The sequence below is a fragment of the Saimiri boliviensis genome, chromosome 8 (genome assembly GCF_048565385.1).
Source record: "Saimiri boliviensis isolate mSaiBol1 chromosome 8, mSaiBol1.pri, whole genome shotgun sequence".
In the NCBI taxonomy this organism is placed as follows: Eukaryota; Metazoa; Chordata; class Mammalia; order Primates; family Cebidae; genus Saimiri; species Saimiri boliviensis.
The window spans coordinates 6639967-6667935 of NC_133456.1; the positions used below are offsets into that span (position 1 = coordinate 6639967).

Consider the following 27969-nt stretch of genomic DNA (forward strand, 5'->3'; position numbering starts at 1 on the left):
GGAATCCCCATGGAACTGGGCTTGCATCTTACTGAGATGGAAAAGTACAGCCATGACTAAAAAGGAAAATGTCGGTCAGGGTCATGTTGGTGGCAAGGTGCTAGGAAAAAATAAAGGTAGGCATGTTTTTCCCAGAACAGAAGCCTGCTGATCTATTCCCCCAGAGCAAGATCTGTTGCCCTCCCATCCCTACTGAAATACAGCATGGGCCTGGTACTGAGAGAAAGAGACCCTGCTGGCCTGAAACACAAGAGACAGCTACCACTGCTACCCCTGCTTCCCATCAGCTTCCCCTCCCACAGAGGCATGGCCCCTGACCCTGACCTTGGTCAAGCCCTTATTACCTCTTGCAGTAGACTTTTAATTGAATTTCCTTGTCTCCAGTGTTTCTCCTGCTAATTCAGCTTCTACCCTGCTGCACAATCATCATTTAATACAACAGTTCTGAATAGGACACTCCTCTGCTTCAAAGATTTCCATGACTCGCCATTACCTAGAGAAGAAAATTCAAATCTTTGTGGTTCTTAAAGTCCTAGTTATGTTTGTAGCTCCCTCTTCTACTCCCCACTCCCTCCAAGACTCAGTATTTTCTGCTGCTTGAGCAAATCCAGGACTCCAGATGTACTGTAACCTTCTTCGTCTCAGGGCCTTTAGTCGTATGGGTTCCTGCTGCAAGGAATTCTGTCCCTTTTGCCTTTTGGACCACTATCCAACCTTTAAAGCCAAGATCTGATTCCCTCCTTTCCAGAACATTTTCCCCATGCCATCTTAGTCCATTTCTGTTACCTTAACAGAGTAAGTAAGACTGTGTAATTTCTAAAGAAAAGAGGCCTATGAGGGCCGGGTACAGTGGCTCACACCTGTAATCCCAGCACTTTGGGAGGCCGAGGCGGGTGGATCACGAGGTCAAGAGATCGAGACCATCCTGGTCAACATGGTGAAACCCCGTCTCTATCAAAAATACAAAAAATTAGCTGGGCATGGTGGCGCGTGCCTGTAATCCCAGCTACTCAGGAGGCTGAGGCAGAAGAATTGCCTGAACCCAGGAGGCGGAGGCTGCGGTGAGCCGAGATCGCGCCATTGCACTCCAGCCTGGGTAACAAGAGCAAAACTCCGTCTCAAAAAAAAAAAAAAAAAGAAAAGAGGCCTATGAAGTTCATGGTTCTGGAGGCTGGGAAGTCCAAGATCTGGCAGCCCATCTGGTGAGGGCCTCAGGCTGCTTCAGCTCATGACAGAAAGAAAAAAAAAAAAAAAAAAAAAAAAAGATGGAGAAGCTCTGTCTCTCATGAGAATGAACCTGTTCTAGGAAAACCAACCCAGCCTCTCAATAAATCCATCTTAAAACCTAAATACCTCTTACAGGTACCACCTCCCAACAGGGCTACATTGGCAATTAAATTTCAACATGAGTTTTGGCAGGGATAAACCACATCCAGACCTACTTGGAATTAGTTACTTTGTGACCTCGTATTTGGTTACGTGCATCATTGGCCTCCCCAATAGACTCTGCAGTCTTAAAGAAAGAAACGGCTTGGTCTGAGTCACTAATTTTCTATTATCTGTAATCTTTTATATTCCTATATCTTTGAAAAAGTGTTATTTCTAAACAAAAATTTTGCCTATGTAGACTCATAGGACGCATGAGATGGGGGATGTTATCAACGGTTGGTAAGGGCAAGTCATTGCATCTGGGCCTACATCTCACTCTGTAGCTAAGGCAGACAATGATCATCAGTCATGGTGCTCTTTCCAGTGATCTCAGATGCAGCTTTCTGATCCTTCGAACCCAGTGCTCCTAGCAGCAAGCATTAATCTGTCAGAGTTGATATTTATTTGCCATCCTGTATCTAGTTTCTTAGCCCTTATTTTCTAATTTCCTTCCCCCTCTCCTTTATGGCTGGTATTGCACAAAAGTCTTACTGAAAGGCCTCAAGGAAGGTTCATGCTGTAAAAGTTGAAAGTTTTGTCTATTCTTTTAGAAGCCTCCAGCAACGAGGTAGGCCAGAATTTGGGCAGAAATCTGAGATGTTCTTCTATTGGGATGATTTACCTGGTTCTCCTTTAACTCAAAAAAAAACCTCAGTGCAAAATCTAGTCCAGCCAATTAGCTGCACTGGTTGGTTAAGGTTAAAATAATATGATCAAGGTTCACATTTAACTATATAATAATTGATCTAGAACCCATAAATGCAACCTCACCTCTTCAACACTAAAGAATAGGCAACAGAATTTTCTCCTTGAAATGAAACTACTATATTTCTAATAAAGAAAGGAGCTACATTTAGGAGAATTTTACAAAAACATTTCTTATCTTTTCCAACAAGTCCTTCTCCATTTGAGGAAAAGCCCAGTGATATTAAGGAACCCACTGATACTTCCACAGGTGTGTTCTCCCACCCAAGGCAGGGCCACCAACAGGACTGGATACACTCACTGACTTGTGGCTTCTGAAATTCTTCCTGAAGCCAAAATCTTTTAGGCAACATGACATGAGCAGGCCAAAACAGACAGTTCCCTCCAAGTTGGGGTTTCAATTCTATTCCTGTGGTACCAGAATAGAACATTCTAGAGAATTCTTTCACTTTACTTCAGTAAACTTAGCAACAATGAATTCAAACTGAAGGAAATCACGTTTTGACTGTACTCAGTGGATAAACTTTGACATTTATACTTACTAACACCCATTCAGCACAAGATGTGGTTGTCTATGCTGGAGTTATAGTGGTGATTTACCTTGGAGAGAGCCTGGTCCACGGAGAGCTTCCAGCCACTACACAAACACATGCTGCATATGACATGCACATTCATGATTTCCAGAAAAGGACAAAGAAGTACAGCTTATGCTGTGCAGGCAAACAAAACAATACTGCTGCTCAAACATTATTTCCCATTGATGTGAGTATTGGACTTGCTCTACAACTGCCCCAGCTTGGCTTCTCCCGTCCCTTCCCTTGATAACTCCTGTTCATCTGTAAGAGTTCCTGCACTTACTGTATCCCCCTGTGTTACCTTCTGCCTCCCAAACTCGATGAGTGAGCCCTCTCCATCTCTATACTGCCCTCTCATTTCCAAACTGCCCTGCAATACCATGCTCTCCTTCAAACTGTACCTGTCCTATTGATTACCAGTATATTGCTGGAACATTACAATCATTGAAGAAATGCTTACTGAGTGAATGCATTGAATGAAGACTATTAATATGTAGAGAAACCTTTCTTTAAAAGAATAAAAATGCCTAAGTTGAAGTTCACTGAACTATATCACTCAGTTCCATTTCCCTGTAAAAGATGAACAGACAGCATCACACAGGCACACACACACACACACACAGCGAGAGAAAGAGAGAGAGAGAGAGAGAGAGAGAGAGAGAGAGAGAGAGAACATAGAATGACCTCAGTCAGAATTATGTTTTCATCTTATGCAATTTATCTAGTCTTCTGTGTTCTTCAAAGTCAAGGACTGAATATTTCATTTCACTTACAGTATCCTCTCAAGTAGGATTACCATGTGTCTTCTTGGTACAGAATTCTCTCTCTCTTGTTCTCTCTCTCTCTCTCTCTCTCTCTCTCTCTGTGCGTCTCTGGATCTCATTTTTTTTTTTTTTTAAAAAAGCACAACAAATAAAATGTGAGCATTCAATACTTTGGCTGGGTTAGTTGACTATGTGGTGCCAGGGAAATAGCTTGGTGGTTTTTTAGTTTGGTTTGTTCTTTGTTCTCTGAATTTAGCATCATGCTAAGACAGAGTATAGCCTAAAGGTGTATTTAAAATGTCGTCCTGTTTCTGAGCTTACTCAGACAGGCAATAGAAAATGGCATTCTTGATAATTAATGCCCTTGCAGAAATTCAGCACAGGCTAGCAACTGTAAACAATAAGTTATTAGTCAGGGGAGGTGCTTGCAACATGAGCACGGAAATTCCCAGGGATCTTCATGGGGCATGAAAGGGAAGATTCAAGATGCTCTGGATAATTTTGTTACTGTGTTTGCTTGATCGTTTTATACTTAAGCAGACTGTTCATTACCATCATCTCAACCTCTTCTGCTAGCTTAAATTCCTCTTAATTCATTTATAAAACAAAATTAGAGTGTTGACTGCAACCTATAAAATAAGTCCACATCTTTGTTTAATTATAGATTCTATATAAACTATTTTAGCATTACTGAAGGTATATAAAGAAGGAATAAAAGAAGATTATTATTCTCTTAAAATACCAACTAAAAACAAACAACCATTTTTAAAATATGGATTTATATCATGGCAAGAGACTGTGTTTAAAATCCCCAAACTCATGAAGCTGTTTGAGAATTATGCCAAGGAACTGCAGGACCAAAAAACGACGAAACTGGTTGAACATAAGACATGAGTAGTTGAAATATGGTTTAATTTTTTTCCGATTCTTTTCCGCCCTTTGGAAACTGATAAAAGATTTTATAATTTTTAAAAAATTGACCTCATTTTTAGTTTATTTTCTGAAAGTGGGGATGTCTTTACGTATGTTTGAAAGTATGTCTGTTAAACCTTTGGAGGACTTCTCAGAATGAAGAAATCTACAATGCATATCTTACCAAATTGTTTGGGGATTTTCCACTTTTATGTGTTTGGGCATTTTCCCCTCTTAAACATCAAAACCTAATAATCGTGGCAGAAGGTTAAATATTTTCCATACTTTGTTTCTGAAATTTGTTCCTTTCAAAGAACGAACATATGGGGGAAAGAAATCTACACACCCAATCTATTGTGACGGTTACCTCTGGGGTTAGGGAGTAGGACCATGAAGTGGGGGCAATGAGGGGGCTCTGGCTTCTCCATTTTATTTACAATGAAAATGTATTAATGTGCCACTCGTAAAATTTTCATAGCTACTTAAAACAATCATATTTGGTGGAAAAAAATTTCGATTTGGATAATTGTAAATGTTTTATAGTGTCCCAAACGTGAAGATTACACATAGGATTGCGAAGGGGATGAGGTAGGGAAGATTTCCTGTTTGCTTGGCTGGTAGTATCCACTCTTTAAAGCGTTTCTGTACAGAAAGAGAAATAAAAAAATTGACACTTTGATTAGTTCTATCAAGATCACATTGAATTCATTTTCTCTAATGCCAGTTTTCTTTAATTTAAGATCCTTAAAAAAAAAGTCCATGCCCTCATGACATCATCAGTTCATGCACCATTTCTTGGGCCATTAAAACAGAAACTTAAAGTGTACATGTAACAACCGAATTCAAGAGAGCACTTTATTTAAATTTCTGAATCTCTTAGGGACTAGGAAGGAAATGTAATGCTAATTTAATTTAGTAATTTGTTCTCTTTCCACCAAAATGCATACTCACTGCTTGTGAAAGCCTCAATCCCATCCCCATCCCCAACTTTCTTTTTCCATCAGGCTGGGATGGAATTTTAGGCTGATTTGAAGAGCAAAGTCCAGTGGCATCCCAGACCCTAATCTCTAAACACGCAGTGCCCAGGGATGTTTCATGACCACAGCAGGTCCATCATCTTACTTTCCAGATGCAGGAATGAGGGCTGAATGGGGTGGAGCTTTTTAGTCTTCAAGGATTTAAAACTGTGTACACACAATGCAAGCAGCTGGCAGGAGTCCTTTGTAAGTGTGTGTGTGTGTGTGTGTGTGTGTGTGTGTGTGTGTGTGTATGTTGGAGAAAGAGTTGGATCAAATTAGTGGTTTCCTGTTCAGAGCAGGACGTAAGTTTCCTTCCATGAAAGGAAACATAATTAATTCCACTTCCATCAGCACATCAAGAGGATGATGGGTAACTCACCTCCTACCAGCCCTGGCTGCGAGGGAGATGCAGCCCAAGGGAAGTGACCCATCACTGGGCCTGCACTGGTCTCTGGCTGGCCAGGGAAAGCACACACCTTCACACCCCTATTCCTCTTCAGGTCCCCCTCGAGCCTGTCAGTGTTTGAGTTCTGTCCTTTTTCCACTCTTGGGAGGACAACAATGTCTCTCCAGGTCCTGCAGTCTGGGTTTGATTAAATAATTATAAACTCCCAGATCTATCATTTATGTCCTGAAACATGCCAGCGTGTGTCTTTTGTGGCCATGCCAGCCAATCATAAAGCGACTCTCCTTATTGTCACCAAGAACACAGTGGTTCAGTGTTTGTGCTTGTTCCTGGGTTTTGACGATAGAAAATTGCCCAGCAGTTTGCTGCTGGTGCCAGCATCACTACAGAACTTCATAATAAATCCTTTCTATGTTTATTCGGTCCACTGGTCTGACACTGAAATTGCCCGTTATAAGCATATGATCAGAGGTTTCCATTTTACACTTCTAACGCTGGGCTATTATATAGTCTAACAAAAAGACCTCAAAAGCCTGTGTCCATACATACAGCATGGCACGGGGACTGCTGGCTGGCCAGGGGAAGGTAGGAGATTGGAAATGCCCGAGAGCTGACCTTTTACCCCACATAAGGGAAGCACAGAGGTGATCTCTTTAATGCATTTGGTTAAACTGTTTAAAATTTTCCACTTCCTCCACAACTGAAGCCCAAAATAAAGTTACTAAAGTAAAGCAGTAATATTTCCTAGTAACATGCAATCTACAAAAGTGCAAGCAGAGAAGGGGAGGTAGGGACCCCATCTAACTGAGTTCAAGGAACTTTCAAAAAAGTGTTTTTCATTCTTGCCTTAATTGAGTCACAAGTGATCTCTAAATAGCCCCAATGTTAAGTATATCAACCAAAACTAGGAAAGCGATGAAAATACCTAGATGGGAAGTCTTTTTCTATTTTTTGTGTACCTGAAGAATCTCACTAACAATAATTCACATGGCCAGAATCACCTTCCACTAATGACAAGAAGAGGTCTCTAGAAATTATGATGCATAAAAGTTTAATAATGAAACAGAGCTGTGTTTTGGAAAGAGAAAGATGTGTTCTCTTTTCTTTTGCATAGTTCTGTATAGATTCAGAAAAATATGAGCATACCTGGCTTATGTGTTTTCATTTTTGAAAATGATCAAAACCACTCATTTATTGGAAGTAGCACAATATCCAAACTGAGATAACAAAGCTTAGTGAAAATAAACTGGAAGAAGAGTACTGGAATAACAGAACCCATCAGGCGCTCATGTTCCATCACTGTCTTTCATTTGCGTTTACATTTACTGAAATGCCATGGCATTGTGTCCGTCTGCAGATAATATGTGAATCGCGAAAGAAGAGTCACTTTATACAAAGGTAGAATCGGTTGAAGGTTGCATGTTTTGTTTTTACTGCGTCCTTTGAAAGAATCATTAAAATGTTTCCACTTAATGCAGAAAACAAGAATTATCATTACAGGAAAGACTTCAGATATTACATTTCATTTTTAAGAAAATCGGTTTTAGAATAAATATTAATTAAATATATTTAAAATGTATACAGTTTGATATTATTTTTCAAAATTAAAATATCCTATATTTTCAAAAACCATAAGTTGAGTTTTTGTTGCTTTGTTTTTAAGATTTGAGAATTAACTTCTTTCAGTATTATAATTCCTGGTGACATCACATTGGCCCCAACAGTATTCAAATTATATTTATATATTTTTGAAAATGAAGTCAATTATTCTCGTAAATAAATTATATTCAAATAAATTATTTTCAAATGTATCAACTTAAAACTACTACTATTCTAATGAGACTAAAGTTGGAGAAAAGTTATTAATAAAGACATTTCAGTATGAAATGTGTAGTAATATAGAGTGACTACACATTTATTTGGGTGACTATTACTGGAGAAAATAGTTAGAAAAAAGAAAAAGTTTAAATGAGATCAAGCAGTCAAAAGATAGACAGAGAAATACGGTTTCGTTCTCCTTTACCTTTATATAGAAACGACTTAAGCTTGTAAACATAAGACAAATAATTCTTAGATTAATGTTTCAACTGTATAACTATTAGACATTTGTGAGAAAAGCTGGTTTCTTTTTAAAAAGTGCTTTTGACAAATAGTGCTTAAACAGAAATGCAACCGTGTACAGGACTGTTTTTAGTTAAAATTTTTCAATGTGCCAGCAGAAAAGAGATGTCGTCGATAACTGGCCACTAGGGGGCCTTCCTATTGGTCCATTCTTAGAAGAACAGTAATTAATAATAAACTGCAAAGATAGACTCCAATATTTTCTATCATACACATACATAGAAATAACTGATTAGGAAGTGACAAGAATCTGGTTATCCTATCATCTTGTTTTTCAGATAGTATAAAACTATTAATTTTTTTCTTCACTGAACAAAGTGTTTTTTAAAAAAATCAACTGCTGTTATTTTGGGGTTTGTTTTTACTTCAATAATGGTGATTTTATCTGCTTCTCATAATCTTCTTTTGTTTTATTGATTCTCCCCAGAGATAAAATAAGGAATTTAATTTAATCTAACCAGTACATTGATTCAGTCTGTTCACTCAGATTAACCTAAACAGATATGCAAGCTTGTCAGAGCCTGTGTTTGTCATCTCTTTTGACAGCTCTCCAAACTGTGGTTGTGTGGAGAGCCAGTGGCACCATGGTGTGGTGTTCAATCAGCAAACTCTTGTTGAGCATTTACTATATACTGGAAGCTGTGCTTGGTGCTGGGCTACAGGTGGAAACCAACTTGGTGTTGTGGTCCTCACAGAGACAGCAAGAAACAAGGTGATAAGGGAAAGGGGGTTTGAGGAGGTTCCATTTGAACAGAATCCTGAATGGTACAAGGGAGGAAGCCACGGGAGTGTGATAGTCCAGCAGGTGGGATTTGGGATTTATCATTAAGAGGGCTGGGGTCAGATCCTGTTTCCTTTACTCATCAGCTGAGTATGAACTTGGGGAGTTCATGGGCAATCTCTGATTTTGCTGTCTCACCAGGAATGTTATCAGTTCTGGCTCCATTCCCTGCAATTGTGCCTGCACCTCCTCCCTCACCAGATTTTGGGAGGATCAAATATAGTGAGCGATTTGAGATTACAAATGATTTTTATTGAGTGAATTTTCAACTAGAGAACTTTGATGAACAAGATGCCTTCTCATCTCCAAGTTTAAACATATTTAATAGCCAACAGCATGAAAAATGTTCCAATATATTAAGTTAAAATTATTTTTGAAAAATATAATTTTAATATGTATACATATATGCATAAGATGGTTAGCAAAGACATAATCCAAGATAGATATTTCTAGTTAAATTATGAATATTTTCCTTTTTCCTTTTTGCTTTTTGTATTTTCTGATTTTCTGCAGTGGCCATGAAATGTTTTACAAAAAAATATATTATACTAATTAAACAAAATAATAAAGAAAAAAAGATATTGATGGGATGGGTGGAAAAATTCCGTTTTTAACCAAGATAAAATTTCCCTTTGTAGATGTTTTGTTAAATATTCATGTGGAGAGGTTTTCATCAAAATCTTTAGATAATTTTCAAATCCCCACAAAAACCATTAACATCAATTTTTTTTAAACTTAAATTGAGTTTTCCTTTTATAGTCTAAATCTCTTTCACCTGTTTATGAAATTCCAAAAAAGAAATATATTTCAAAAATGAAAATTATATTTCAATGTAAATACACATCTATATTAAGTTCTGTGTTTAAACGTGTGCCTTTAAGATTTGTTTTTAAATAAGAGACTCCAAATGCCTCTGCTTTGGCATTTGCTGCATGTTAAGGTGACTTCTGCTAACTTATACCACTCTTCAGAGTACATTCGTACAACAAGATGCGTTTGAAAAATGCCCCAACGTTATCCTTTCCACGGTACTCGGATTTTATGCATTTCTACCTTGCTTTCATAAACTATGAAACATTGACCTATCTGCTTATTTTGCCTGAATTATCTTAGTGATTAGAAATTTGTTATACCTTCTTTTTCCATTTTGCTTACTTTTAGGAACACAAATACTGAATTAATAAATTTTGGTGGTTAAAAATACAAAGGTCAGATAAAGTTCCAGGTCCATCCTCTCGCAGAGGCTGCCACTGCCGCCAGTGCGTTGGATAGCGTTCCTGTTGTTGCTGCTTTTCTAATACATCTGCATCCAGAGATACAGACCGAAAGAAACAAATAGTTTGGGGTTGCTTCTCTTTTAAACAACATAATCCAAATCATATGAAGAAAGTGTTGTTCCACACTTTCTGTTCTTCAAGATCTCTTAGAGATCTGTCTGCATCAGGATGCACAGAGCGACATCATTTTAAAATAGTCTTTGTTTGGAAGATGTATCCTCAGCCCTCTTTGGGTACCTAAGGTTTGTGTGGCACTTAACTATTAAGTAATCCAAAGATGTGATTTCAAGTCAGTTCAGAATATGCTGTCCCTACTTTAAGCCTGGCACTGTGAATCCTGAGAGAATGAGGTTATTAGCCCTGCCCCGGAAGAGAATGTCAGATATTTCTTGAAAGTGGGAAGGAGGTAATAAATTCAAGGACTATTAACTCTTCTGCCATAACATACATTTAATGTTTTAGAAATAAGCAGTTCCACTTTAAGTTTAAAATTATTTAAACTCTAGGCTCCAAGATCTAGCAGCTGGAAGGGACCTCAGGAAGTCATCTTTGTCTGTCTTCTACCTTTAGACATTTTACTCGGGATGGAAAATGGAGTCTCGGGGAAAATGAACACTCAGTTGAAACTGTCTGCAGGCCCAGAAAGAATCTAATGTTGCCTCCGAATCTGTTATTCTGATGCAGCTATTTCATTCCTCGGCATGTGTTTGGTATCTTGAATTTTCTTTATTATTTAACTAAGGAGGAATCTCCTCAGTTTTCAGATAAAAGGCTTGGTCAGTTTACTAACCTGTAACAGGGAGGTGGACAGCAAGTTTGTGGAAATACCTGTTAAGAGGTAGAAGCTTTCTCACTGAGAGGCCAGGCAGGGCAGATGTTTGCACGGTTCTGAGACCAGCCTCATCAGGGTTGCTGCTAAATACTGCCACGGTTTTAGGGATGGCGAAGAGGAACCCCACTCATTTTTTTGTACTCATCTTCCCTTTGCACATGTGCTCATATTTCTCTGAACTCTGTGCTTGGGTTTCTAAGATTACCAGAAAGGGTCAAACTGTGGGGGTGTGTTTGATGTTCTCACTTGGTTTGCTAGGATACATGTAGGACTCCACGTGAGGCAGAAGATGGAGAGCAGAGCTAAATTCTCCCAGACAGCAAAAGTCAGCCCACAAGAAGGAGGCAGTCTTCTGTCTGCAGTTATAGCTCCACCAGCCCTAGGTGCCAGCAGACAGGGTGCAAGCCAGGAAGAGCTATCAAACACTTGTCCTGTCTCCAACCAACACTGAGTTTTCACAGAACAATTGTTGGAATGTAAGGAGAATGTCTTTTCTCTCTGTGACAAGAAAGGCAATTTTAAAAATAAATTGAACTATCAAAGAAATAATATTTGATAATGCAATGTTTGACTCAAAACACCTGAAGTACATAAGTTTAAGAAGGACATTTATGTCTTAAATAAGTTTATTTTAGATACAAGAAAATGTGTTTAAAACAACATAAGATATATCGGAAACTAATTCTCAGCATCATAGAAAGATCTTCCATGGGTAGTTTAACATGCAGTATCTCATCGATGCCCTTATATTTTTGCTTATTTATTCTTAAAACATGCCATTTTTGGTTGTTTTTAGGAAAAACATTGTTTTTGGATTCTTGAATCAAAAAACATTAGAGCTTCTTGTTCATGTAGCTGAATTTTCCCAGGTAATGTCACAAGCATCTAAAGAGACATCTTAATAATGCTAGGAATTTTAAATGCTTTGTTAAAACACACATAACTAATAAAAATAAGGCAGAATCCATCTATGACTGAGAAAATTGTCTGTAAATTCCATTTGTTTTGTTTTAATTTGAACTTTTTAATAAGCAAGCAATATTTTAGGTCAATGCAATTTGATTTGCATTCATAGAAGTATTTTCCTCCTACACCACAGACATAGGAAATACTAATAGAAACCATGCTTGTGGAGCTTGCCAAGGTGGTCTTCTTTATTATGACCCTGACTTCTGCGTGCAGAAATCATCTAGATATATTCCTAGCCTCTAGACAATGTATACATTACATGTCTTATCAAAATCAAATACTCTGATCTAGTAACGACAGTATTTTTCATTTTAATTTATAAACAGATGATATTTATGAGTCATTTTATGCAAATGGAGTGTCACTGAAATTTTACGCAATGAAAAAAACAGTTCTCTAAGCCAGAAAACTTTGACCAAAATAATGTCAGATAACTTTGTTGGAAATTATGGCTACTCTTTCTCACATTGCTATAGTTTGAATGTGTTCCTTAAAATTTATGTGTTGGAAACTTAATTCCTAATGTAACAGTGCTGAGAGGTGAGACCATTAAGAGGTGATTAGGTCATGAGGGCTCTGCCCTTGTGAATAAATTAATGTCATTATCATGGGAGTGGGTTAGCTATTGTGCGAGTGGGCTCCTGATCAAAGGATGAGTTCGGTCCTTTCTCACCCTCTCCTTGCCCATCTGCCATGGGATGGCACAAGAAGAAGGCCCTCATCAGATGAGGCCCCTTGATCTTGGACTTCTCAGCCTCCATAACCATGAGCTAAGTGAATTTATTTTCTTAATAAATTACCCAGTCTCAGGTATTCTGTTATAGCAGCAGATAAAAACAGACATCAACAAAATAATCAAAGATATACAAAAATGTCAATTTGATTTTTTTAACATCTCTTACTTTCTATGTAATGCACCATGAATTTGTTATTTGTGAAATGTGTTCTCGAAGCAATTTAGAGATTAATTCGAAGCAATTGAGAATTTAATCCATCTTACTTTCAGGGGTGGTAAGATTAGATTAATTTACTCTATGAAATTCAATAAAGGGCTCCGTTCATTTGGGCTCAGCTTATCTTCCTCTAGTTCTTAGCTGTGTGGTCTGGAGTTTCTGAGGCAGGGTGGACATCCCTTTGCTCGCATCAGCTACCTACTTCATGAGCTGCATGTGCCCCTCAGAGCCTTGACATCCCGCATTTGAGTTTCAGCCCTCTGGAGCTTCATATGTTGCAGAGGGTGCCTGAGGAACCCTGTCCTGCAAAAGTAGACAGAAGACCATATGTGTTAAACCATAGCCCATGCCAAGCTGCCCTTGAGGGAGAGGGGCGAATGCAGGACTCTGACGGCAGAGTAGAAGAAAGAGTCTGGAAAATGCTTTGGAAAATGGCAAAGCAATCCAAAAAGATTTTAGTTTTATGTCTGTTTAGGGAAGACCAAATATCAGACAGGATGTAATACGACATTTAGATTTAATTCTGTTGATGATTTGCAGATTTGGAAATACACTTCCTAGATCGTCCAGTGTCCTTAGGAGCTGGATCTACCCAGGAGTGGTAGTTGCTTAGAAGAAATGAACTATGAAAAAAATTTACTGTACTTTCACAGTCTGGAGCTCAAGAAAAATGTAGTGACAAGGTGTGTTGACTGCCTCTCATCCACAGGAGGAAAGACCAGGCCAACCTGGATTTCCACTTTACATCTACCGCTGATGAGTTGTGTGACCTTGGGAAACTTGGTTAGTTCACTTGGGCAAGTGAACTAACCTCTCTGGTTCTGTTTTCTCATCTGCAAAATGGTGCTAATATTAATAATAATAGCTATATTCATGAAGATTTAATTCATGCCAGGGATTGTTCTAGAAAGATGTATTAACTTAGTCATCACAGCAATTTTTGAGTTTAGAATCACTGTTAACTTCTTGTTCCATTGAGGAAACTAAGGTTTGGTGGTTTTTTTGTTTCTTTTTTGAGACAGAGTCTCACCCTGTCACCCAGGCTGGAGTGCAGTGTCACAGTCTCGGCTCAAGCAGTTCTCGTGCCTCAGACTCCTGAGTAGCTGAGACTTCTGGCACGTTCCACCATGCCCAGCTAAGTTTTGTATTTTAGTAGAGACAGGGCTTCACTATGTTGGCCAGGCTGGTCTTGAATTCCTGACCTCAAGCGTTGTTCTTGCCTCAGCCTCTCAAAGTCCTGGGATTACAAGGGTGAGCCACCACATCTGGCCAAGTTGAGGAAACCCAGGCTTAAATGAGTTAAGTAAGTGGCCTCAGCTTATGCAGCTAGAAATGCAGATTCAAATGTCAACTCAACTTGTCTAGATCCAAGGATTGTTTTCTGGCCTACGATACCATGAGAGACAGGTGAACATTAGCTGAGGCCAGGGACCATGAGCTGGACTGGATCCCCACAAGCTTCCATCACTTACAGACTGCAAAGGTGCCAAGCAATGGAGCCTCTCTGTGCCTGTCCCACATGTAAACCAGGGATAATTATGGGATCTGCCTCATGGCACTTCTGTGAGGCTCAAATGAAGTAATATTTGTTAATTCAGAACAGTGTTTGGTAAGAATTATGTAACTATTTAAGAGTGCTGTTAGTATTATGTTAGAACTTATAGTCCCTAATGATATGGATTTGAAGCAAAATTCAATTAATACATATAAATTACTTACCTGTACACAGCAACTACATAATAAATGATTCCTTCTGGGAGATTTTGTGCTAAGTATGAGGCATGGATTAGGTGCTGGTGAGGTGCAGATCACAGGGCACAGGGCCACCTGCTGTGGAGCTCACAGTCTAATGGAAGGAAGACCAGTTGTAATTTTATTTTGTCCAAGGTATCAGAAAGTTTTGTCTTTAAGCAGGCAGATTTCTCACCTGCATGTATTAATACTCATGCAATAGGATAAATGGATTGAGGAGTGTTCTCAGGCTCATCTTTTCCCCTCGCCTTGTAGAGAGAATCCTGTGGGTACAGCCTCCATTTCTACCCCTCAGCCACCATCAGCAGGATGACTGAATCTGACATAGAGGGTGGGAGAAACTGAGTCAATCTCCATAATAAAACACCAAGTGAAAAGGGAGGGGAGAAAGCCAAGTGCAATCTTCAGAACACAGCAAGGGCGTGCACATGTGTGCATGTTCTTTGTGTGTGTGTGTGTGTGTGTATACATGCATGCATGTGTTTTGTGAGCGTGTGCTGTGTGTGTTGGGGACTGAGGTGGTCCCAGTGTAGCTGCAGAGTTTAGGGAAGGTATAAGACAAGAAACAAGATTAAGTAAGTATTGCAAGGATCTGTATCGTCTTTCTTGTTGTTAAAATACAGGCGTAAAAGAACTCTTTCCCTCCATTATTACTTTTGGCTCACTAATAGTGTTTGTGCAAGTCGTGCTCCTTGGAGACCAAATAACCATGTGGTTTTATGGCATATGGAACAGGGTATTTGCCAGGAGCTATGCTGGCCCATTTGTTGAAGAGAGACTGTCAAGTTCTGCCCGTCCTTGATCATGACCCTAAAGCAAATAAGATTTCAAGGTTGTTCCAGTCTTGGGAAGCCTAGCCACATGTTTGCTTGGGCATCAGTGGGTTCTTTGTCTAGTCTCAGAGCCTTCAATGCAGAGTATATGGGTATGCATCATTTTCCAATCTTAGACCACAGTGGCCTCTCTGACATTGGCAAGAACTATTGCAATCACAGGGGTTAGATTCCACAAACACTAATGTACAGCAGTTTCCCAAATTTCCCTGATGGTGAAAAAAAATTGATTCCTGGGATCAACCTAACAATACTGAAGCAGAAATTCCAGAGGAAAAGTCCAGAAATGTTTGACCAATGTCACAGGCAACTTTTATCAGTAAAGTCTGAAACAACAGTATGGATGTTTCCAGCATTACCAAAGCTCCCTACTCCACAAAGAAGCCACATGTCTTTCATGATGGAGGTACTAGCCACCTCTGGTAACTAAAGTTGAAGATGAGAGACGAAGACCCATTCCCCCACACCCAACTTAGCAGCACCAAAGATTACTATCTTTGAGAGTGCGGTTAGTTCAAGTAGAGCAAAGCTATACTGTAGACACAGTTGTAGATGTCTGCTTGCCCTTCCTGACCTCCTCTTCTCACGTTCCTCTCTGCGTCACTCACCTGCTGCCTCTGGGCTCACTGTCCTTTTAAACTTGTGAGGTCAGCATCTTAAATGTGATACCTTAAACCCCCCAGATGAGCTCACCACTAGATCTTCTGAAAGCAAGTTTCTCAACAGAATATATCAGCATCCTGGCAGCAGCTAGAGGATCAAAGTTAAATCTCCTGTACCATACAAGTGGAGATTCCCTGCCTGGGGCTTATGATACCCCTTCAATTGACAAGTCTTGTGATACCCCTTCAACTGACTGTCGAGTATAACTACCATGCCTTCCTTTGATCACCTAGAACAGTGTGACCTTAATTCGGAGGTTACCATACAGATTTGTACTGAGAACCTGTGAATCTTCTTAGAGTATTTTTAGTTGAAAAGTATTGTGGAATTTTATTAGTTTTCTATTGCTGTGTAACAGTACTACTACAAACTTAGACACTCAAAGCAGCACACATTTATTATCTCACAATTTCTATAAGTCAGAAGTCCAGAAACTACTTAACTGGGTTCTCTGTTTAGAGTCTCATAAAACTGCAATCAAGGAGTAGGCCATGGTCTCATCTGAGGCTTGACTGGGGAAGAATCTGTTTTCTAACTAATTAAGACTGTTGAGAGAATTTAGTTTCTTGAAGCTGTAGAACTGAAAACTTCCATTTTCATGGCTGCTGACCAGAGGCCACCCTCAGTTCCTTGGCATGTAGGATCTTCCAGCATGACCACATGGCACATCAAAGCAAGTAAGGAGACACCCCAGCAAGACTGGTGTTACAATCTTATGTTACGTAATCGTATACATGTAATCACCTGCATCTTGTCCCCTTTGTCATACTTTATTGATTAAAAGAAAATCACAGGCCTTGCCCACATTCAAGGGCATGAGCATCAGCAGATGACTAGGAGGAGGGTTACCTTATGAGTTTGTGAAAGTAGTGATCACTAATTAGAGTGTCTGTTCAACCCCAAAACAACACTGCTTCTCTGAGACGTGGGTTAACCGTGGCAGCCATGTGTGTGCTGTGGGACCCCACACCCTGACCAGTATTGATTGATGGGCAGGGAGAGACCCAGCTCAAAGTGAAGCAATCAGATTCTGCCTTCCAGGGTTTGAGCACTGGAATTTACAAACAGCCGGTTAGTCTGGGCTATTGTCCTTTACGGAAGAAGAGACAACTATTTGTTGGGTTATCTTTTTCCAACATGTACATGTGGGACAGAAAGAACAAAATTGGAGCAGAGAGAAAGATGAAAGTTATCTGCAGAGGGAAAAAATAAAAATTAGAGATGGAGAAAACAATTCACTTGGGTTTCCAGTGGCAATCTAGTTTATGGTTCCAGGTTCTCATGTAACACAGTGATGTTTTAGTTCCAGAACTCTTTCAATATTTTGTCAGTAAATCTTCTATTTTGCTTATGCTTGTTCAAGTCAGCTCCTGTTCCTTGTCAACGTAAAGAAGCCTGACTAAGTTGAGATGTCAGAGTGGGCCTTATCTCTTCCCCACATATAACCTCTCTAGCTTTCATCCACCTGTCCACACATCCATCCACCTAATAGATATTTCTCTACTCCCTCATGTGGGCCTTGCACTGTCCTGGATGCTGGGATACAACAGCAAACAGGACTTCAGCTTCCCACCCTCACCACCTCACAACCTATGGAGATACCAGGCAGGTAAGCAGACTGCCAGGTGGGAGGTGCTGAGGAGCACAGAAGAGAAGCAGGTATATGAGCCTGGGGATGAGGTCTCCAGAAAGGCTCCCAAGAGGAAGTGGCTAAGCTGAGATACAAGAAGCAAGTCAGGACTAACCAAATGAAGGGGATATCAGAGACAATTGTGCCAGGCAATGGGAACAGCATGAGTGGAGGGGACGAGGCAAATCTGAACAGGCTGGGAGCAGGAGCAAGCTGCGTCTGTAATCAGAGAGCTCAATGTGTGTGAAGAGATCTTCCACGGAAACGGTGAGAAAGCTGACATGTTTTTACATCTGTCCCCCAAAACCATTACCTCTTTGAAGCTAGGCACTGTAATTTTTTAAAAATTATAAACACTTAGCTTGCCATTAGGGATTTATTAATTTAAAAGTATGTGTCTAAGCATTTTATTTACTTTTTTACTTGTATAAATTAAAATTCACTATTTTCAATGTAGTGATCTATGATCTCTGACAATGCATGCAGCTATAGAACCATCCCCAGTACCAAAATAGAGAATAGTTTCATGACTCAAAAAAATTCCCTCATGCTGCAGTTTTATGGTCAACCCTTCTCCCACTCCCTTCCCTTGCTAATATTCTGTATGTTCAATATTTCATTTAATCTTCATATCTATTATTCTACTTTATGGAAGAGGAAACCAAGGCTCAGTGGGTTGTTGTCTTCCTTCTTTCTCTGGCTTCATTCTGGATATTGCGTGATTGCTGTATCTGTGAAGATAAGGGGCCTGTTCTCTCAGATCACCAAGTAAGGCACTCATGTTTGTCAGGTCACACACAAGAAAACATCAAGTCAGTTCAGAAAATTGCACCTTGTTTTCTAAGACTTGAGCTCTGTGCTGAAAGGATATAAGAACAGAAAACTGGCATTATCTCTGGGACAGATCTGCCTTTCCTGGCCTTCTGCTGTGGGACCGAAGGCATGCATTTCATGAAGCCAATAAAATGCACCTTGTTCTCAAGAAATGTTACAACAGCTGGCTTCCAGATCCTCTGGTTGTTATGTCTTTTTTGAGAAGTATCCATTAATTACTTTTAATCATCTCTTGATTTTACCAGGAAGGTCATTATTTCTACAGGGAGCTTACGAACAGATTTGAGAGTTTTCATGTTGTTTTTTTCCTGCGGTGTGGTGTAACTTTCTTTGTCATCAATACATACGTCAAAGCAGGCTAACCAGGGTATTTCCTCCGCCACAGCATATGGTTGGGTCATGCAAACAAGCATCGTAAATCCTCCTTGACAGTGGCCCAAAATGATATCGTGACCTGGTCCCGGTGGAATCCAGATTTATGAAGATCTGAATGTGAGAACTGAGTGTTAGAAGCATGGGTTTTTGAAAATGTGCCACATGAATACGTCTGTCTATTTATATGGCTACTTGCCTCCATATGTGGCCAGTGAATGAAAAATATGTGCAGAGGTATTTGAAAAATTCTTGAGGTGCCTGAATAAGCTTGCCTGGTCCCTGGAGCAGACTCAGCACCTGATAAATATTCCCCGAATGAGTGAGTAAATGGTTGGATGAAGGAAGTGGAACTTGGGTGAGTTATAAAGGCATCTCATTTTTCTAGAAAGTAGCTCACTAGTATAAGGGCATACTTGATTACCTTTCCTACTTCTGAATGCACCCAGTTTTGTTCCATAAACCTCTGTATCCTCAGTCCCAGCAGTAACTCTTAGTCTAAGTCAATCAGATCATTGTCATTTTTCATGGAGCCTATGACGGGTCTGGGAAGATGCATGTGACCTCTGTTGGCCCAATCAGATTAAAAGGGATGAGTTTTAAGTTCACGGCATGAGGAGGAGTTTTCCATTTCTTTCTCTGGGAACAGGCAAGGGATGTCACTCTATTTGCTGCCCTAGGGTTTTTCCCTTCCATGCCAAGATCCTGTCTAGGCTGCCCCATTTACCTTATGACCTTAGCAGGGACCAGTTTGGGTTTGAGCCTAGTCCTGTGCAAAACAGCAGAAAATCATCTTATCCTAAATGAGACAGTTGAAGTCCCAGACATTCCTGGAGAAGACCAGTATGCTGGACCAGATTTCACTCTTCTTGTTGGAGACAGCAATTTCCTTCTGGTTACCTTAGGTTGGAATTTTTGTTGCTTTATCCTGAAAACAAAAAGCTAAGGTAAAAGTCTGAAGTTGAGAAGAGAATAAGGAAGAAAAGGCTCAGTTATTTTGTGTTGTTTCAATCAGTAATGACAGCAACTTCTGCATGTAGAATACACATCAAGATCACTGTTAGGTCCTGTCTTTCATCGTATGTATCCACACCCCTGGGAGGTGAGTCCTGTTATGCTGGTTTTACTCACCTCCTTCAGGTAAGAATCGCCCACCTGGAAAAGAAGTTTTCCTTCTTTTCTAGTCATTGTGGGTCTTTTTCTTTCCCCTTATTAGTTTTTGCACTGGTTTCCCTGACAACAAAGAGGAAAAGAGGTTTCCATTATTACGTACTCCACAATCTATCATGTCTTCATCCATTCGTACTATTGTCCCTCTCACTGGTTCATGAAATTTAGAAAATAGCTTAGCAGTGATTCCTTTTGCAGTTACTCTAAGCAGGGTGTAGGCATGGAAGACAGAGAAGAGGAATGACATGGTCTGCTTTGCTTATGAAAGTTTTACAAGGAAACGTGAAACAACCCTTGCCTACAAAGATCTTATCTCTAATTGGGACACCAGGGCAGGGCATTTCAGGGTGATAGGAGACTTGAATAAATAGAAATACAAAACTGTGTTAGCCATCAAAAACTAGCATATCATTAATTCTCAGATGAGAGGAACATCATAACAACTTTCAAATCCAGACTTTTACTTTGGTCTCTTCCTCCATCATCATCTTTTGCCTGGAGGCCTTCAGCAGATCTGCTTCTACCTTGTCTACTTCTGACTGGTTCTTCACACTGAAACTAGAGAGATTTTGTGGAGAAGCAAAGCAGACCATGTCATTCCTCTGTTCGTTCTTGCAGTGCCTACAAGAGTCTGCCCAGAGGGTTCCTCCAACCTCTGCAGCCTGGTCTTATGCCATGCGTATCCAATTTGTTCTGTTGCTTTCTTTTTGGGAAATTTCCAGCCCTACCAAGCAAAGGTCTTTACATTATGCTGTTCCCTCTTTCTGGAACACCCTTTTCTCTTTAGTTAGTCAGCACCTGTTTATCTTCCTTGCAATCTCACTTCAAGCATCCCATCCTCAGCGAAGCCTTCTCTGACCTCCCTGTGGCATATCAAACCGACAGCAGGGTCTCATCGCATTAGGAATCTTTCCTTTGGGCTTGTCCCAGTTGCAGCTCTACAGTTTGTGTCATCACTTAAAACACACCTCCAGATAGGGAGGGATCTTATCTATGTTTAGTAGCTATCAGATCCCCAGAGCTTGACAAAGCATCTGGCATATGGTGGATGCTCAGTAAATATTTATTGAAAGACAGAATGAGTATATAAACATGCAATCCATGCACACTTTGTGGCAGGCACCATGCTACAAACCTAACCATATTGTCATTTCCTTGCTAGAACTCTTTACTTCCTCACTAGAAGCACTAGTGTCATTCCCATTTTATAATTGAGAGCACCGAGGCTTAGAGAGATGAAAGGTGTCCAAGGTTATAAACCAAGTAAGTGGGACAGCTGGGATTCCAGCTAGGCACATGGCTTCGCGTACTGAACTCTTAACTACTGGCCTCTGCCACGTCTCACAGAGAAAAGAAAGTTCTGGAAGGTCAAAGGAAGGAGAAGCTTTGTAAGCAAGCAGGAGTTTGGGCTAGTCCCAAAAAACAAGCTGGCTTCATCCAGAGAGGGGATAAGGAGGGGTGGTGCAGAGGCACACTGCTAACCTAAAGGCACTTTTGAGCAAGGTTCCCTCCTTGGTAGGTGAATTAGAAAAAGATGCCCTGTCCTTCCTGCAAGAACTGACTTAATTTCAGCTTTCGCCTTCTGACTCTCTGGGCTACCCCACCTTTTTTTTTTTTTTTTTTGCAAGTGCACAATCCACTCAGCCATATGCAGCACTCTGCAGACATGGAGACTTAGAGGCAAAAAAGCAAGAAGTGAAAAAATCCATGTGGCTAAAGTGGAGGCTTTCTGAAGGAGATAGAAAAGTCTAAGACTTGTGCCATCTAATATAGTAGCCACTAACCACACATGGCTATTTAAATTTCAGTGAATTAAAATTCAATACAATTAAAACATCTGTTCTTCAATTATATTAATCCGCTTTTTAAGTACTCAACAGCTACCTACAGCTGATGGCTGCCAGAGTGGAAAGCAAAAATATAAAACATTTCCATTGCTGTGGAGAGTTCCATTGGACAGCTCTGGTCTAGAAAGCAAGGTGGAGCCATCGTTTTTAAAAAGTTGCCCAGGCCGTGTGCATGCCATGGGCTATGAGGAGTCATGGAAGGGTTTTAACCAGGGAAGTGGTGTGATGGATGTATAGTGCCAAGAGAAGTAATAATATTTTATTGAGGGATAAGTGTGTTAAGTATCTCACAAGCATAATTGCATTTAAGGTAGCTACTATCATATCCCCATCCTATAGACAAGGAAATTGTGACACAGTGCGGTTAAATAACTCATACACCTCCAGGTGTGTCTGCTCCCAAAAGGTTCTGCCTTATCCCATGCTCCTAGTCTGTACTCTAATCGACATGATGATGGGAGTGTATTATTCAAAAAAGTATAGCTCAAGTTCAGAGAGGCCTGTTTGGCAGCTCTGGAGACATGAATTGATAATGACTTCAACTAGGGGGTCAAGAGCTTCCTTTGTAGCAAGCTTCAGAGGTTTCTTGTTCTTTGTTCCTGGCCTATAGTTTCCTCCCTTCCTCCCTAACCATTAATCGCAATCGCTTTCATTTTCTTTGGAATCATCTTTGCTTATTCTTTTGCTCCTCTTGTTGGTGTTTCCAGAGAAAATTGTGTTTGCATTAGGTTTTATCCTAATAAATTTTTGTCCCTGGGAGGACGTCTCCTGCCTCATCCTGCTGTTAGGCCTCTTCCTAGAGATCCCAGGACGCAGCTGGAGAGCTTGTGTGGGCCCCACCACAAGCCAAGCCGAGAAATCCCATCTGGAAATGTGCGTGGCAGAAGCTTTCCCTCTCCTTCCAGTTCTGCTGAATGGAAATGCACCCGTGTGTCCCATTTCCTGCTGGGACATGGGGCCTTTTTGTTTCTTTGGCCTCCTGGTGTTGAAGTATCAGCTATAAATTTTCCTGGGAAGTACTTCTATCTTCATCGTCTGGTCCAGCAATCTTTAGTTTGTGACTATTTCAGCTTTAGGTGAGGTCTGTCAAGCGATGGAGGTGGGTTGGCCCTCGCTGGGTCTTATAAAGAGAATTGGTTTCTGATATTGGTTTCTTCAAGTATAGACAAACAGATCCCCATTACTCTCCCCAACACCCCTTAGGAAGTCTGTAAGAGAAGCCCTTGAATGATGATCTGTGTGTGACAACTGGGGAAATTGAGGCATTGAAGGAGGAGAGAATTCCACATGCCTCAAAATTAAAGAACTAGAAAGAAAACCATGACATCCAGGTTGCCTGGTCATGCTTTAACCACAACCCACACTCGCCTATTTAGTTACAACAAACACAAAAGAGATAAACATAGATGTAAGTTAGTCTAAACACCAAATTTTAGAAGTTTTTCCTCTGATGTCTAGTCAGCCATCCTGACCTTTATTGGAGGATAAACCAACTTGCAACAGCTGTGGATAATTATTTACTGTAAGTCAGAGACCAAAGGGCTTAGATAATGAAGTGAATTCAGCATTAGAAGGAGAGAGATTTGCTTAGCACCAGAAAGTTACCTTTTAAGTTGATTCCTGAATTTCAAAGATCAGGTGGTACCAAGTTCACTATATAAAAGGTGCTGGAAAAACCCAGGATGTGCTGAGCAGTGGGGCTTTGTTCACATGTGAGGGGGTTTACAAAACTGTACAGCCACACCTGGCCCTTCCTCAGCCTGGAATGATCCAAGAAGATACTTTGTGCAGATGCTACTGAGATGACACATCCCTTGGCGTCTATAAAAGTGATCTACAGCTGGCTGTGGAGTTACCCAGCCATCTTGGCTACTCAATAAGAAACAGATTTGGATTCCCTCACTCAGGCTGTCAGATTTTACAGCTGTCTGAGGGTCTCTGGCAGGGTGGCCTCTCAGCAAGACACTGCTGAAGCGGGGCTCAAACATTTGGCAGTCAAGGGAGGGACAAAAGCTTTGCATAATTTGGGAGTGAGTTCAAAGCCAATAACATTTACACTCCATGCCAAGAAAGCATTTTAAAGCCAGTGAGGTGCCTCTAAGCCAATAAGGTGTTATTACCTTTAAGCGCATCCCTTTTGCCCTTTGATAATAAGCGTTGTTTTAAAGTATTTGAAGACACCATTCACAATTTAAAACAGGATATATCACCTCCACACTTTGAACATCCAAAAAGAAAAAGAAGGCTGGATTGATGTTTATGCACTTCCATTATGGACAGACAATCCTCCAGACACAACACAAGACACACACACACACACACACACACACACACACACACACACTTCCTTATCCTCACCTGTGCTGCAAAAGTATAGGATCTGGCCACTCCAAGTGTGGCAAGAGGAGCAATGAGGCTAATCCAGTTCCTCTCCAGGAGCCTCATTCCTGAAAGCCAGCCTACAGTACAGGGAAAAACTTGCTGCCAGTGTTCCCATGCCTTGCATAAGGTTCAGCCCCCAGGATGCTTTCCAGAGCAAGACCTCTGCTGAGAACTCTGTGTTCTAGAATTTTAATTAAACAGACCACAAAACCCACTTGCTCCCAAGTTGAATTCTAAGTTTGAACTTGAGAACAACAGGAAGTAGGCAAATGTGATCATTGGCCTGGGCAAAACAGTTGAGCACAGAAGAGTGACAGCACAAGGCCAAAATTAAGAATACAGAGTCTAGAGCTAGACAGCTTAGGCTCATATCTTGGTTCTGCTACTCCCTGGCTGTATGGTCTTAGGCCCATTACTTCTTATGAGGTTGGTGAATCCCTGTAACTTGGAATCATGACTTAGAACTGGGAGTAACCTTGAAGACCCTCTTGTTCAACCATGATCCCATTAGACTCAGTCATCATGATCAATGAGGAGACCCAAGAATTCCCAGTTCTCAGCCCTTCACTATTTCCATCTGAGTGGACCATGAGGGTGTGCCAGTGGCAGAAGAAGAGGAAGGCAGGAATTCTCCTGAATCTTTTGCCAGATACCTTAGCCTAAACTAGAAAATACCTGAGGGGGGCTGGATGGACAACAGAGCTGAAAGTTCTATGTGAGCTCTTAGAAGGCTGATGAACAGCTAAGAAACTGCTTCTTATCCATCTCCCTCCCTCCAGAATTCAGTCTCTGGTTTGTGCAGTGAGAACTACCATTCTGCATTCTGTTGTTTCCTGTCTGAAGCATGTAGTTCACCATGGAATACACGGTCCTTTTCCAGCAGTCCTACCTACTTGCCCAGTCTCAGCTCCCATGCCACACATCTCCTCTGTCTGACCACACTGACCATCTGCTGCCTAACACATCACACATATGCATGACTCCAGGCCTAGACATGCTTTTCCCTCTGCTTCAATGTTCTTCCCCCTTTTCAAGTCCCTACTCATTCTTCAAGATTAAGACCAATGTTAACTCTTCTGTAAGGTTTTCCTAGACACAATCACTAATTCTAATCATAGAGACATTGAGTACTGTGCTGAACCCTTTTTTTTTTATGATTATCTCATTCATTCACTGAATCCTTACTATAGTCTAATGAAGTAAATCCTATTATGATCCCCATTTTAAGATGAGGAAACCAAGGCTCACAGGAGTTAAGTAATGCCCAAGGCCATGTAGCTAGTTACAGAGCCAGTTTCAAGACCAGCTCTAATTGATTCTAGAAGAAAATTCTCCTTCCATAGGTCTCCCAGTGAATTGTATTGACTCTCCCAGTGAACTTCACTTACACTTTGGTTACATCATTTTCCCAGTTTAACTTTCTCTCCCCTACTAGATTAAAAATCAGGTTGGATGTTAGACTCATTTTTATCTCTAATACTTAGCTCACTGCTTGGCCCGCAATAGATACTTAATATAAATGTGCATAAATATGTTAATGGAGAAATGAATGACTAGATAAAAGGAAGGAATAGAAGAAGAAAGGAAAGGAGGGAGGGAGGAAGGAAGGCAGGAATAAAAACATTTTACTCCCTCAAAGGTACGTATTATAAAACAAAGTAGCCTTTTCCAAGTACATCAAACATTATGTCCCATAGAGAAGAATTTTAAGGCTGTCTGAAAAAATGTGCCTAGATATTCAATACATATTTTTTATTGACCCTGGGCCTTATTAATGGCAGAAATTCATAGGAAGTCAAGTCTATACTGTATGCACCTAAGGCCAGAGATGAGGAGTCTACAAATGTTAGACAAAGCAAAAAATAACTGGGCCTGGCCATGACCTTGAAGAATGGAGATACTATGCTCTCTGAGCTCAGTCTTTTTACTTGGAATAAAGCCAAAACTAAAACCCAAAACCCCACTGTCATCTACTTCTCATGATTTGAATGCCTTGCCTTTTGCTATGTCCTCCCTGGGAGAAGTCTTATCAACAGACTTCAGACAGGTAAGCTTGCAGCTGCTACACATTCAAGTGTTTAGACTACATCTAAACGTGCTTTTTTTTTTTTTTTTTTTAATATAACAACTGGCTTATTAGGGTTGTATAAATAGATCTAGAGAACATGAGAACAGATCTTATCTTTGGGTAAAAATATATAAGGCACCAAACAGACTCATTAGAGAAGGTTCAAAAGTCAGTGCTTGTGGCTCAGAGTTCAAATTGGCTTGGCCAGAGCAAGCCTCCTCTCAGAACAGATGAGCAAATGTGGTTATTACTCAGTGTTTTCAAAGCACAGAGGATACAACCTGAGAGGCAAACTTGTGTTTCCAGATAGAGAAGAATAATCAGGATTATGAGTAGCATGTGAAAATATAATCTCATGATCTGCAAGGCCGAAATGCTTTGGGCAGTGTTGTGTCTGGAATTTCTTTGGGACAAGCCATGACCAGCTATGAAGTCATTCCTAGTCCGTCTGTGACAGGAGCATAACCCAGGGCCTTGCCTTGGTATACCCTACATATAGAGAGGCTGACCGCTCACGCAATTGTAGGCAGATGGGAGGTTCCAAAGCTGGGTAAAAAAGAAGCTTTCTGGCATCTGTCTTTGACTCAAAAGGGGATAAACTCAGACAGTTTTACAAAGACCGCCTGAATGATTTACGTTGAGCAGTTCCCATAGATAGCCAAGCAAAGATTTTGCTTCAATTCTAAGTACATATCCTTGCTTTAAGTGGATATCTGAGGTTGTTTCCTGTCCTGACTTTGTCCGGTTCCATTTTGGAAGAAAATATGTTTCTATAAAGCAATGCCCTGTACATTCCCCCACATCCTAAATATGAGAAATAATCACAGCTTCCACTTACAGAGTGTTAATTACATGTGAGAGACTCTGTCAAATGCTTGATATGACACTGTCTCATTTAATCTTCACAAGCAAGCCTGGGAGGCAGAGGTGCGTTCATCTGTTTCATGGTGTGAATAAGGAGACATCCAATTATTCAAAGGCAGAAATAAGACCGGTGTTCAGGACTTGGTTTAAGGCCAAACTCCAGTAAATGTTCCTGGAATGCAGTTCTCCCTAGCGTTCCACGTGTTTGTTTACGTCTCCCCTAGGTTCTAGATGATCAGGGCCGTATTTTGCCCTTCTGTGGGGATGACACAGCGCAATGTACATATTAACAGCTAAATGCATTGACGAAACCCTTTTTTTTTTCTTAATGAAAAAGGCAGATACTAGATTTTTCAGATGGTGAGTGTGATCCATGCATGAAGTGGGACAGAAATGAATCAAGAAAGAAGTTATGTCAACACAAAAATGAAGGACTCCCGGTTGGGCTTCTTGTTGAAGGTAGGATCTTCTATCGCAGAGGTCATGAAACTGGGGGCCAAACAAAAGGGCATTTGTTGCTGGAAGATAGATGTTCTGCTCACTCAGGAACCAAGACCACTTCAAAGTTTGCTTTGCTTGGTGGGAAGCTGTTACCAAGGAGAAGAGTCCCTGTGTCCCAACTGCCCATAAATATGTCTCCAATCAGCAGGAAGGAGTTGTGCAAAATGGCTGTAGTAGCTGGAGCAGGGGGCTAGAGACTCAGGAAGTGGATGTGTCTGCTTCCACAGCACTGACTGAGCCAGGAAGGATTCCACATCCCGGCTGGCCAAGACAAACAACAGTCCAGCACTGGTAGGGAGGCAGCCATCAGG

At 40.6% G+C, this 27969-nt stretch overlaps 1 long non-coding RNA gene across 1 annotated transcript; it reads right to left on the bottom strand.

Annotated features, from left to right (window-relative positions):
- Positions 1–374: 374 nt before the first annotated feature.
- LOC120367153 (uncharacterized) lies at positions 375–11021 on the bottom strand. Its single transcript, XR_005581592.1, has 3 exons — positions 10779–11021; positions 2734–2843; positions 375–493 (listed from the first exon to the last, which is right to left on the bottom strand). It is a non-coding gene; the product is annotated as an uncharacterized LOC120367153 (long non-coding RNA).
- Between the last annotated feature and the right edge of the window lie 16948 nt (positions 11022–27969).